This window comes from Adiantum capillus-veneris, chromosome 30, assembly GCF_014529385.1.
Source record: "Adiantum capillus-veneris isolate H3 chromosome 30, ASM1452938v2, whole genome shotgun sequence".
NCBI lineage: Eukaryota > Viridiplantae > Streptophyta > Polypodiopsida > Polypodiales > Pteridaceae > Adiantum > Adiantum capillus-veneris.
In genome coordinates this window covers 51,874,799-51,888,047 of record NC_140960.1, presented here as the reverse complement: position 1 = coordinate 51,888,047, position 13,249 = coordinate 51,874,799, and positions in this window count along the sequence as shown.

Here is a 13,249-nt window from a genome sequence, read left to right as displayed (position 1 = left end):
AGAGGCAACGAGGTTGAGACATAGACAAAGATATGCGAGCTAAATTTTTTTTTTCAAAAACAATAGAGACAAGGGTACTTAAATCAAGAACACCATTAATTATAGAAAGTTACATTTATTGCACTTGCATTACATAGGCAAGAAGCGTTCATCTCTAGAAGGCCCGGTTTTAGGAGTAGATGTGCTGCCTTTGAGTGGCAAAAGAAGATTCACCACATTCCCTAGCTGCTGTGTCATTTGCTCCTCATCCTCCTCTGTGATGAGCCCAATCTTCTTCCACAAGAGAAAGCGAATTGTCCCTTCTCGTTCAAGCTGAGCAAGGTTGGCATATTGAGTTTTGTGCGGCAATGATAGAGGCGATACACATTGACTATTTCCTTCAGAGCCTCCCTAAACCAATCCGCTCCATACAACGCCTCTCCGTTGGGAATGGCTTCCATGGCATCCCACGCAGACTTCATTTTATGCTCAAGATCGTCAAGACATCGTGAAAAGTAAGAGAAGTGTGCTGTGATAGCTAGTGGACGCTTTCACAAAAATAATTCAAGCAATGGAAATTTATAGACGTTGTGGAAATATTATATTACTTTATTCACGAGTTGACACATAAACAACCACTTTCCAAATTTTAAAAAACTGCAAATCAATGTATCGAAATGTGGCCATCATAAGATAAAATTAGAACCTGGTAGAGTTGTTCATTTTGTGAATTGACATATAAAAAGTGAGAAATGACAAATGCTATGCATCCATGCCTGGATAGGTCCGCGGCCTTGGCTCAGTGCCCTGAAGATATCAACATCTGCCATAATTGGTTGATGGATAAAGATGTTCTCATTTTGGCTTAACCCTAGCACACGTAGATAAATAAAATATAAATGTTTATATGCAAGATATGGTTTTTGCTTTGACATGCGTTCCATGAAATTTGGACATGTGCACAATGGCTGGTTGCAAATACAAACATTGTACAACCCGACATGACCATCTTCATTTTTGGTCTCTACTTTGAAGACCTCATTAACACCATCAGCCGCACATATCTCTTCTACGACCTTGGCTCTCAGCGGTAGTGCTAAACTGATCTTGCAAGCAACGTCCTAAAAAAATGGAAGTCCAATACCGTACACGCACACCATCTCGCACTATGGCTCTGCACTGCCTTCAGGAGTGGCTGTATCTTTTGACTTGAAAGGAGAGTGGGTCATATTTTGTGCAGGAACAACTGCCGTTACATTAGAGATTTCTTCTTTCCTGAGCTCCACCTGATACCCCCCTTCATGCAATATTTGCAGTCATCCTCAGATAGGTTGGTGCCCACATGCACGGGCCAAGTGTGTGGTGTATGTTGAGGCTGCAGCTCAATGTTCTGGTCTACTATATGGCAATGCAAGACATGATCCAGACAAAACCAAAACCACTGGCGCACCACACCATTCAGATGCTTTTGATATCCTTCAAAAGATGGGGCCTTTATACCAAAGCTAGAACTTGCAATACTGCTTCCACACCTTCGTCCTCCTCTTGGCGTGCCGCTACATGTGACTCTACTACCTTGTGGACTTCGGCATATGGGCTGACATTGCCTCATTGAACTTGCGTTCCACTACATACTGCCCACCCGAACCTATACTTCGTTTTGGGGTTTGTGATATCCCTTCTTCTGCAAAGTTGATCTTATGGGGTCTTCCACACTTCTTGTGATCTTTGATGATCAAGTTGTACTTAGGCCTATGCGATGCATCATCTTCCACATTGATAACTTCATTTGGATTGCATTTTTGCCTTGATGTCTCCTTATCTCCTACCAATGGAGTCGGTTGTTTATACATTGGAGTGCCCTTGAGATAGCCTCATTCACTGCTCTTATTACTTGACTGGGAAGTTTTTCATGGTGTTCCGCAAGATTCTGTATCAATGGACCCTTCCCAATGTGTTTTCCATGGCTGTATGAACTGGCCTTTGTGCTCTGTAAGATGGAATTTGCAAGGATGATTGTACATGCATCATATAATGAAATGCGTTTACGGAAACCCTCCCCTGCTAGCCAGCTATCATGCTTGCTCTTTGCAAGGTTTGTGCGTGGAGTGTTTGGTCCATCAGAGATTCTTTCTACACACGTCATTATGCCACCCCACTGTGCAATACGAATTTCCCACCAACTAAGCCATGAATCCATGTATGGAATGTCATGGCCTATGCAATGACCATTACGCCACCATTGGCGTATCAGACGAGCCTTTGCTACTGTAGCCTCTTTTGTTGGTGCTTGCCTCCACTTCTCACACATTTCTTTGCGTGTGTGTGTTGAGAAGCATGCGCCACATACTTCATTGTGTGTTGATTCAAGCTTTGCTTCCAATGAAAAAGACAAGAATGCTCTCAACCGCTCATTGTATTGGTCTTGTCGCCACCATTGAAAACAATTCAAACTGCATTCCAATTTGCTTGAACTTCATCCACCATGAAGCCAAAGAAATTAGCTTTGTCACACCCACATGATAACATTACATCATTTAGGCACTCCCAAAAAAGACATTGCATTTCCATGTCTTCCTGTTTTTTGGCGTCTGCAAAAAGTGTTGGCCACCATATGCCTGCCATTAAGATTGCTCTTGCAGTGGTCTCACTAGAAAAGTGACCTCCAACTAATCCAGCATGTGCTTGTTCTATAATTGGAATATACTCATCTTCATTTGCACAAAGACGCAGATGTTGGTCCTTACCTCTCCTATACAATTGGTTTCCTATAAGAGCATAGTCTCTTGCTTCAGTTTCAATTGCTCTTTGACGACGTTTACTCTTATCCTCAGGAAATGTTCGCCTTGATAAGCAAGTAATGAGATAGTTACTCCACTTAGGAACATGCGACATTTGGAACAATGTTACATGAGGTATGGGTGTTTGCACCTGACTCATACGAGAAAAGCATCGGTTTTGTGCTATCTCAAACAGAAAAATATTTCACGCGCAAAGGGCTTGAGATAAGAACCATTGCAAATCCAAAAAATGGCAACGACTTTTTCCAAAAATGTATATCATTTACAGGTTGGGACAAGAAGACCACCAAAATGACACCCTTTAGAGTGGCAGAGGTTGCGCGTGCATGCATTAGCCCAAAAGAGTAAGTAAATGTTATTCAAGTCTTTTGATATCTTTCTCTTTTGATTATGTCTCAAGGAAAAAGAACTCTCCCTTTTCCTTTGCTAGGAAGTGCCGCTTAATTGACTTGCTCCAAGGTGGTGATGCATCCTTGAAAGAGAATGGCATAGGGTTGATGGAGAAGGTATGGATCCAATGGCTTCGATATTACGTGTATTGGTGGAAATTGGAAAGGTGGATCAAGTGATTATGTCCTCAAATTAATTTGTTGGTAATCTTAATTGTGTCCTGTTATCTGCTCTGCAGAAGAGTGCTTGAGATGGCCGAGAAAATGGAGGGCAAGAATCAACACGTTGCCATCCAACACGAGAAGGCCGAAGAGAGGCATGGTTGCACACTCGCACACACATTGCAAACATACTGACAGAACCACTTTGACAAAGACTTCAAGAAGTGGAGTGCACGGATCAAGTCCACACAAGATCCCGAAGAGCAACCCCACTTTGCTTGCACGGCACGATGCATGTTGTACATGTTGGACATCTTTGATTGAAACATTACATATGTTGTAGGTTATACTAATCTTGTCAGGGTGGCTTAGAACATTGTTTGCTGTCTTGTATATGGTGGAGAGATGCTCTAGTCTTCCCCATTCCCGAGCATCCCAGTGATGCATGGTGCAGGTTGGAGAGAGAGGAGACGGGCTTATATCAGACGCGTGGATAGATGACTTGCGGCCAAAGGGAGCGTGGCTCAAGTGTCCTTGGTGGCTGGATTACCCGAACAAGGAGTACCCACCCAAAGAGGAAGCACTTTACATAGGTATCATACTATGTAGATTTTTCCTTTGCCATGCAATACAACATGGGCACTATAATTTTCTTTTTTAGTTAATAGCAGAGCATTCTACTTCATGGAAGAAAGCCATTGTGATAGAGGATGCACTATCTCCGAACACAATAAAGAAACGAGACTCAAAGAAACACTTAAAGAAAGACCCAAAAATTGACTCCACATCGGCCCCGTAAGCACCATTGGTTGATCGGCAATGTGGGAAGAGAAAGAAGAGAGCTGTTGCTTCCAGTGATAGTGAGAGTAAGAATGTGGTTGAGGAGTATTCTGTAGAAGTAAACGATAGTGCTTAGAGACTTGGTGCTATGAGCCACAGTGTACTGACACTTTCCTTCACTCCGAGACCGGTAGGGGACACTCAGGACTCCCCTCCATGTTCACCATCATAGGGCAGGGCTGCAGAGGACCTATTGGACATGGCCAGAGTGGTTGGAGAAAACCCTCCAGGTACGTGAAAATGGTTAATGTTGTGTTGTTCTCTTTAGCATTGCATGCAAGATATATTTGATCTTATGTTGAGCATACAAATATGCATGTAGAGCCACGCCACCTTGCAATGCATGCTAGTGTCAAGTGCTTGGCCAAAGCTATTCCAAATGTGTTGTGCAATGAAAGGTAAGCCACGCTAATTTGCCTTCATAGTTATGTCCACAATTTTAGTGCTAACAAAGATTGTGCGCAGTTCTATGCTATCACTACGTAGATTCTTGGGCTCTCTAGTAGAAACAGGGCAGATGAACCCCAACTTGAGATTGGGTGGTGTACGTTTGATGTTCATGGCCTTTCCCTTACACACTAGGCCACATGCATCTAGCACAGGTGGGGTTCCTTTATGGAACCAACGGGATAGCGAGCTTGTTGTATGCTGCATTCCTTCTCACAACCGAGTTTCTTTTGGTTGATGGCATGGTTGTGGCGACATGTCGTGCAGAACATCTATTCATTGTCACTTCGAAGGCAGAGCGAGCTCATTTCCAGTTGTTGAGGATATTGTACATACGGATGTCGGAGTCTAGCTGTACGACTGTTAGGACTATGTAGATGGGGTATGTTGTTTTTTGTTTTGATATTGAACAGTATCTTTGATGTTCACATTTCAAAATATCTACGTTTTAATGTTATTCGTAGGTTAGTACTTTGTTGCTAGTCATTTTTTCACCTCCTAGAACCGGCAGGTGTCGGCTTCCGAGGTATGATCAAGCGGATGGAGAGATTGCAGCAAATGTACGTGGCTTCTCTGCAGAGCTGATGACATGTTGTGGGAGACACTACTAGGTACAGATTCCACAGAATGGATGCTTGATTGTATGGGCAGGCCTTATCATAGAGGTGTTGAGAGGAGTCCTGGATTTGCCAGGTGCTAGAAACTTATTGGATGTTTATTCTTCACGTTCCTAAAAAAATGGAGGTATAAAAAATCTAAAGATTTTTGTTGTTTTGTAGATGGATACTAGGTACCTTCACGAACATGGGAGATGCTGTGTTGGATTTTTTTGCCGGAGTGGGGACATTGGCAGCACAATGTTTACTACTATGTAGGCATTGCATCAGTTGTGAGAAGGATTGATAAGTTTTTAGTGCTTATCTAGAGCCGGCTCAGCACCGACCTTTCGATTTAGGCTCGAAATTGATGTTTCATAGGAGTGATAGAGTTCATGTAATTGAGCATCTAAAGCAGGTGACAGAGAAGATTCATCCGTTGGAGCCACCTTTGTCGACACCCTCAACAGTCAGGGCGGGACAATAGCAGCTCCACATACTACTTTCACGGCCCCAGTGTTGGCATAGCGTGCAACTGGACCATCTCCCAGTGCATTCAGTGCCTCCACATCTGAGGCCCCGCCCGGAGTTGATCCATTGCCTCTTTCTCTACCTACAGGCCTCCCCACATATGGTTCGTACCCTCTCCCATTTGGAGGAGTTCCCCCACCATTTGGTGCATTGACCCCGTTGGTACGACCTTTGTTTCCTCCCAGACCATATGGCCCCCCATGGCCCTTCTCTCATCCACCTTTACCCACGGTGTATCCCCCCCCATATGTAATTACTTTTGATGCAATGGAACACATAGATTTGGGGTTTGCTATATCAAATAGACCATAAGTGTGTGTAAGGAGCTTCTCTTTGCCTTCTCAATAGTGTATTGAATTCATCCATGGTGGTTTTTGTTTGAATGTAAGTTGGCCCTGAACCTGCAATCAAATTCTAGTTGAAAAGGGAGAGAGAGAGAGAGAGAGAGAGAGAGAGAGAGAGAGAGAGGTAGATAAAGGATCTTTTGGGAATCCGCTCGCCTGATTCTTAAAAAGCGTTTGCCAGAAATTGCTCGCCCAAAAATTGCGCCCCTTTAACTGAACCATCCTTTGGAAACTTAGAACACTGCATCGTACCCAAAATACAGGCTTCACAAACATGTTTGACAGGTGCTTCAAGAGGCAGCAAAGAAGCAACCATATTAGATTTCTGCAAATGCAACAAATTGGCAAAATTGAGATGCCCAAAGTGTGCATGCCAGAGTTTTGCATCTGAAACAGCCCTTGAATCTGCAACTGCATTTGCAAAATTTTGTCCACACTTGTCATACAAAGCGAGCTTATACAGCCCATGACACAAAAGGTTAGATGCAACGATTTCATCACCAAAATTGAGATCATGAATTGTACATCTATCATCCACAAATTTGACTACAAGTCCAAGTCTAGCAAGTGCAAATATAGAAAAAAGATTCTTCTTGATCCACGTACATACAATGCATCAACAAGTGTGAAAGAACTACCATTTGCAGCAGTAAGCACAATCTTTCAAACTCCTTGAACATGATAAGAGGCATTGTTGGCACAAGTCACCGTATTCCAATGAGAGACTCAATAAAGGTAAACAAATCACGATGTGATGTAATGTGCTTTGTAGCATCACTGTTAAAATACCACACATGTGAATCTATAGCAATTGACATACATGCATCATGGACAATAGGATCATAAGTGTACTCTGCACTAAATGCCCATTCTGCATCAACATCATCATCACAATCTCCTTCGACAAAAGACTCTACAATCACTGCACTTCTATTGGACCCTATAGTGGATTCAGCCTCATTCTTCTTAGCCTCTTCTGCCTTCAATTTTAGACACTGCTTGTTCAAGTGATCATTAGCTTTACAATAATGGCAATGCATCTTCTTTTTCCCTTATCACGAGAATTTATAGATGAATTGCTACCAACAGAAGCATTAGGAAAAGGTGATTTTCCACTCGCATAAGAACCATAAGAAGTGGTTGCATTGCTGTTACCGCCTTTTCTTTGAGCAGCAATAAAAGCTTGTTCAACTGCACGCTGTCTAGTCCCGTTTTTTGGAAAGTGACTCTTGCAAAAACAATGTGCATAATGCATCAAACTTGACAACTTCAGGATTTCCTTGGGTCGTCATAAGTCTCCAACTAGCAAAAGTCTGGTAAGAGTCTGGCAAGGCATCAAGAATAGTCTGCACAAGTGAATTGTCAGAAATGACATCTCCAACAAAAATTAGTTGCTCATTAACATCCTTGACACTAGCAAGGAAATTGTCCATTTCATCTTCCTCATGCATAATCTTTGATCCCAGCTCTTTACGTGGCAGAGCAATTTTAGCCTCATTGTGGCTTGCGTGAAGACCTGTTAGAATATCCCAAGCCTGTTCGGTAGATTTCGTTGTACAAATGTGGGGAGTAATAGTGCACTTCACAAACTACACAATCAATGCATGAGCATGCGTATCTTTTACATCCCAACGAGCTTGCTCAGCTGTAGGCAAAACAACTCTAACAACAACAATCCTTGCAGCAAGACCTGCAACATCCTCAACACCGCCTACATCCTCAGAACCAGGACATACATCACTGCCCTGCACAATATTCCAGATGCCCTTCAACACAAGAACATGTTACATCATATAAGCCCACATAGGGTAATTGTCCCCATCCAATCTTTCCTCAACAATAAACATCTTGAACACATCTGTGTTGTTGTCAGCCATGGTAAATGTTGCACCTGATGTGAAAACTGCCCGAAAAGAGGAGAAACAAAGCGGGAACAACACGTGCTATATAGCACAAACTATAGAAGACTGTAAGGACGTGTAATGCAAAAAATAGCATTTAAAAAACTTCTACAAAAAATGACAAAATAGTTTGCATAGTACTGCCTGTAGTGGAAACGGAGGCTGAAATGAGCCCGAACCAAAAATCTGAGTAGACGGAGCTCTATGAGTGCTCCCAAAATTTTTGTCGACCTGAAAACGCTTGCCAAAGCTCATAGAAATCAAAGAAAGTGAGCAGGCGTGTGCTGGAGCTGCTGGGCGACTAAGCCCGAGAGGACGTGACCTGCTTTGATACCAATTGTTGGAATTAGGGTTGTAGGGAAACACATACATCTTGGAGAAGATGAAGGAAGCTCAAGGCACACAACAAAGAGACAACAGAGAGTGTATTACTTAGTGTGCAATGGAAATATAGTTAGCCCTAGAGTGATGGATGTATATACAATGCACGGGGGAAAAAACCTCCTGAAGGAGGAAAAAATGCCCCGATGGTCCTAGTGTGTTTACACACATCACTACCACATGTATATGGTAACACAAAGCTCTAAAAGCTGGTGAGAGTGCAACAACATATCAAAAGGCGTGCAAAAAAGCAAGATACTTGGTAAACAATTTTGTGCTTATCAAAACTATCCAAAGGTGTTTGGTTGGTATTATTGCACTGCTTCTAATAGCATATGAACATGCTCATTTTTGAGCTACATGAGCAACACGAAGACAAAGCCAGTGCAATAACCAACAATGACCACCCTTGTTACCAAGTTTCTTGAAGGCTTTAATATGGTATCGAAAGTCGATAAGTTTAATGGTTTCGGTTTTCATATTTGGCAAATTAAAGTGAAAGGCTATCTTATGCAAAAAAAATTATGGAGTGTCATGAAGCCACTATCAACCGACAAAGCAGGTATATCGGCTGCAGTTACAAGGGCATTATCCATAGAGAAACAATGTAAGGACAAGCAAGCATTAGGTAATATTCTTACATCTCTCGAAGACAACTTTATTCACTATTTGGATGATGTGCGATCGTCAAATGTTGCATGGGTGGAATTAAAGAAAGTGTTTGGTCGTAAAGCCAAATACTCCAAGATGAGCCTTAAAATGGACCTGTATTCTCTTTCCATGTGTGATGATGAGAATATTGTAGCTTTAGCTAACAGATCGAAAAGCATTTGTACTCAGCTAATTTATGTTGAAGCCCTTGTGCCACATGAAGATCTTATAGCTGTTTTCCTTAATAGCTTACCTGAGAATTTCATCAAATTGTAACTATTAAAGGAGAAGGATCCGCTGCCGTCTTTGGACGGTATAATTAATTCACTGGAGGAAGAAGAGAAATGAGTACCATGTGTTAGTTCTATCGTACCTATTTCATATGTAGCTTGTGGTTGCACTTTGACTGCAACTTCAACCAGAAATGTAACTTCAACAAGGCCAACTACCAGCACTTGACCTTGTTCAATTTGTGGTCGAAGTAATATCAAGCTAAGGACTGTTTTAGCAAAAATCCTTGCATCCACTGTGAAAAGACCAATCTTCCTTCAGATAAATGTTTTAAGAAGAATAAATGATAGATCAACATGGTTGAAGGTGATGAAGATGGTGAAGCACGGATGCTTCTCGTAGATAGTGACGTCCTGTAGTTTTTTCGTTTTTTTAATGTTGCCAATCATTTGTCAATAAAAGGTACGGGTTATAGACACTGCCACACATCAGTGGTAATATTGCCCTTTTATGTTTGGTTCTGAGTTCTTGTTGTCTCACACTGATGGTTGTTTGAGGGAAGTACACACACACACACACACACACATCCCTATGTTGTTGTCAAGGGGGGGAACTTCTACTCATAGTTTCAGGTGATTGAACACTACCATAGTCTGTATCAAGTCCCTAGTTAGTGGTTTGGGCTTGAGGGGGGGTTATTGGGTTCCAAGCCCAAGTATGGTCCATTAAAGTCATGTCAACCCGTGGGAAAGTACTCCTATAAGCGTGCAGACATATCTCCATTTGTCAATAGAGTTTGCATGGAAATTTTTAACTCTATATGTAGATTTTTAATCAAAGAAATATTAGCATAGCGTGTTTTTTCCTCTGTGTTGAATCTCTCTCTCTCTCTCTCTCTCTCTCTCTCTCTCTCTCTTTCTCTATCTCTGTCTATCTCTTTCTCTCGCTCAATCTCTACTTGCTTCCTCTCTCGCCATGGCTTCTACTTGTTACGATCCCCCATAGCCTGACACCATCACTATCCTCTCTCCTAATCCTCAAGCTCTCCCAAGCTTGAATCTCATTTATCTCATTCCTTTCTCTCAATCCAAGTAGCAAAATTGGTGGTCTTCAAGTAAAAGTGAAGAGGGAGAGAGCCGACTACGTCCAAAGCAAGGAGAAGACTATACCATACACATACTAAGGTAGCATCTTCTTGTTCTTTTTATGCTATTGCACTTGCTCAAAAGTGATTTAGGCTTCATGCTTACTTAAATTCATGCTTAAGCTCTTACAAGCAAGCCTTTTCCTTGCTTCCTTGGGAAGAAGAACAACTTCTTAATTTTTTTCTAATTATGATTCATTACTAATCACATTGCTAACAACTAACCACGATGTTATTTCAAGTTCCCTTATTTCAAGCTCTTTAGATTACCAGACTAATATGGCATAGAGAGAGTAGAAAGCACTCTCTTTCACCATAGGTGACTAGAGATCATATTTACTTAGATAGTATGCATGAAGAATCGTGAGTAATATCTTTAATTATCCCTTAATCTCCTGCATAAATTTTTTTATTGATTTTTGACTTACTTTTATTCTCTCACCTAAATTCCTCTTATAAGGGTAAATGCCATAAATCAAAGGCAACTAAATAATAGAATTGTTTTTGGAACTAACCTTATTTTCCACAAGAGAAATTATAATGCTCTCATGAAAGGCCCACATCTTTTTCTTTTGATTTTGCATGAATTACGTGTGTAAAAGTTTTAGTGAGCTACTTACGCTTAATATCTAATTCTCTCAAGAAAGCTGACATTCGTTTGGTCAAACAAGGCTTTCGTAACAGTTCAACAAAAAGCACATTGTATGTCAAGTGTGATGGTGATGAACTTCTCATTGTTGTTCTTTGTGTGGATGATTTGCTGATCATTGGGCCCAATGAGACACATATTGCTAAATTTAAAATTGATTTGAATGCTACTTTCAAGATGAATGATTTGAGGATGTTGCATCATTACTTGGGTATACAATTTAAGCAGTGTGATGGTGGTATCGCCTTGTGTCAGAAAAGTTACATAGAGACGTTGCTATGTAAATTTGGACTTGAGGATTGCAAACCTATTGCCACTCCCATGGAAACAGGTTTGAAGTGGAGTCTACATGATACTGGTGATCCTGCTGATGTCACTCTTTACCAAATTGCTGTTGGCTACCTCATTTATGTATGCAACACGAGGCTGGATATTCAGTTTGCAGTCCACAGGTCATCAAATTTATACATAACCCAGGGTCTAAGCATTGGCAGGTTGTCAAGAGGATTTTTTGCTACTTGAGTGGCACTTTACGTCTTGGCTTGTTTTATCCCAAGGGGGGATCATTGCCGCTAGAATTACATGCTTTTTCAGACTCAGATTGGGCTGGTTGTTTTTACACGGGAATGTCCACAAGTGGTTTTTGTTTCATGCTTGGCAGTTCATGTATATAATGGTTGAGCAAGAACCAACCTGTTGTGGCCACTTTGAGTTGTGAGGCTGAGTACAAGGTAGTCTTCACAGCTACGATTGAGTGTGTATGGCTCAGACGCCGTATGGCTGATTTGGGTGTTAAACAGGACACTGCTAACACTATCTACACTGACAAACTGAGTGCATTGGCAATTGCGAGGAACCCAATTTTTCATGCTCGAACAAAGCACATTGAGATGCATTACCACTATGTCAGGGAGAGGCTCTTAGTAGGAGAGATCAACTTGGCTTACGTGCCAACACAGGACAAATATTTTCACAAAGGCATTGTCTCGTGAGAAGTTCAAAGCTTTCCACAAAGCTTTGGGCTTACTCCCCTTTGTGGACTGATCATGTCCTCAGGGCATGGCACTTCCCTTTACTCATGTGCTAGCTCTCGTTCATCGCATCACTCCAGGGGGGATTTGTTACCATATACATGTGGTAGTGATGTGTGTGAACACACTTAGGACTGCTGTGGCATCTTTTCCCCTCTTTAGGAGGTTTTTCCCCCGTGCATTGTATATACGCTCATCACTCTAGGGTTATCTATCTTTCCATTGCACACTAAGTAATACACTCTCTGTTGTGTGCCTTGAGATCCCTTCGTCTTCTCCAAGCTGTGTGTGTCTTCCTGCAACCCTAATTACAACATGTTAGTCAATGCTATAAAAGGAGCTAGTCTTGCTATCTTGAGGGCTCCAAAATTCATGAGCTTAGTGAACTTGCATAGATCTTGGAGCTTTCTGCACCAAAAAGAACACACATAAGTTTTCTAGACATTTTCTATCTCTTTGTGTATGTGTATTTGCTCCCTAGTGCAAGAAGGTTGATCCACATCAATGGAAGCCCTCTTGTCTAATTCTTTTGCTTTTTGTTTATGTTGGGGGTCCCATCGTTGCAGTAGCTCCAATGACCAACAAAATTATCATTCCGGAGGGATGAGCTACCCGACTAGGGCATGGAAACACTCACACGATTAGTGAGCTAATCATGGCAACAAAAATGGTTAACTCTACGAGGTGAGCTTCTTAGCCTATGGAGGAGCTAAGCCGCAATGAAGGGCAATCTCCATATCCACTTCTCTTCACCTCTAATCAACCTAATCACACACACTACGATTGCAAGACACACACAACACTAATCCTATCATCATGCAACACACTAATCGCAAGCACACACACATAGATCTATCGAGCACCACACTCCAATCAAACCTACATGCACACACAAGCAAAAGAGGGCAATCACACAAGATTAGATAGGGATTAAACACTAATTAGTTAAAATCTAGTTAATCTAAGCATCATAGGCAATCATAAGAAGTAAGAGAGAGGCATAGTGAGAGAGAATGAATCATTAATTAGTGTTAATCAAGTCTCATGAGCAAGGAGAAGCTCAAGGACTCCATAGCCACACACCTCAAAGCTCTCAACAAAGAGTGCTCTCAACAAATGACTTGAGAACCCTAATTTCTTTTACACACTGCCTTATATACCTAGGGTAAAAA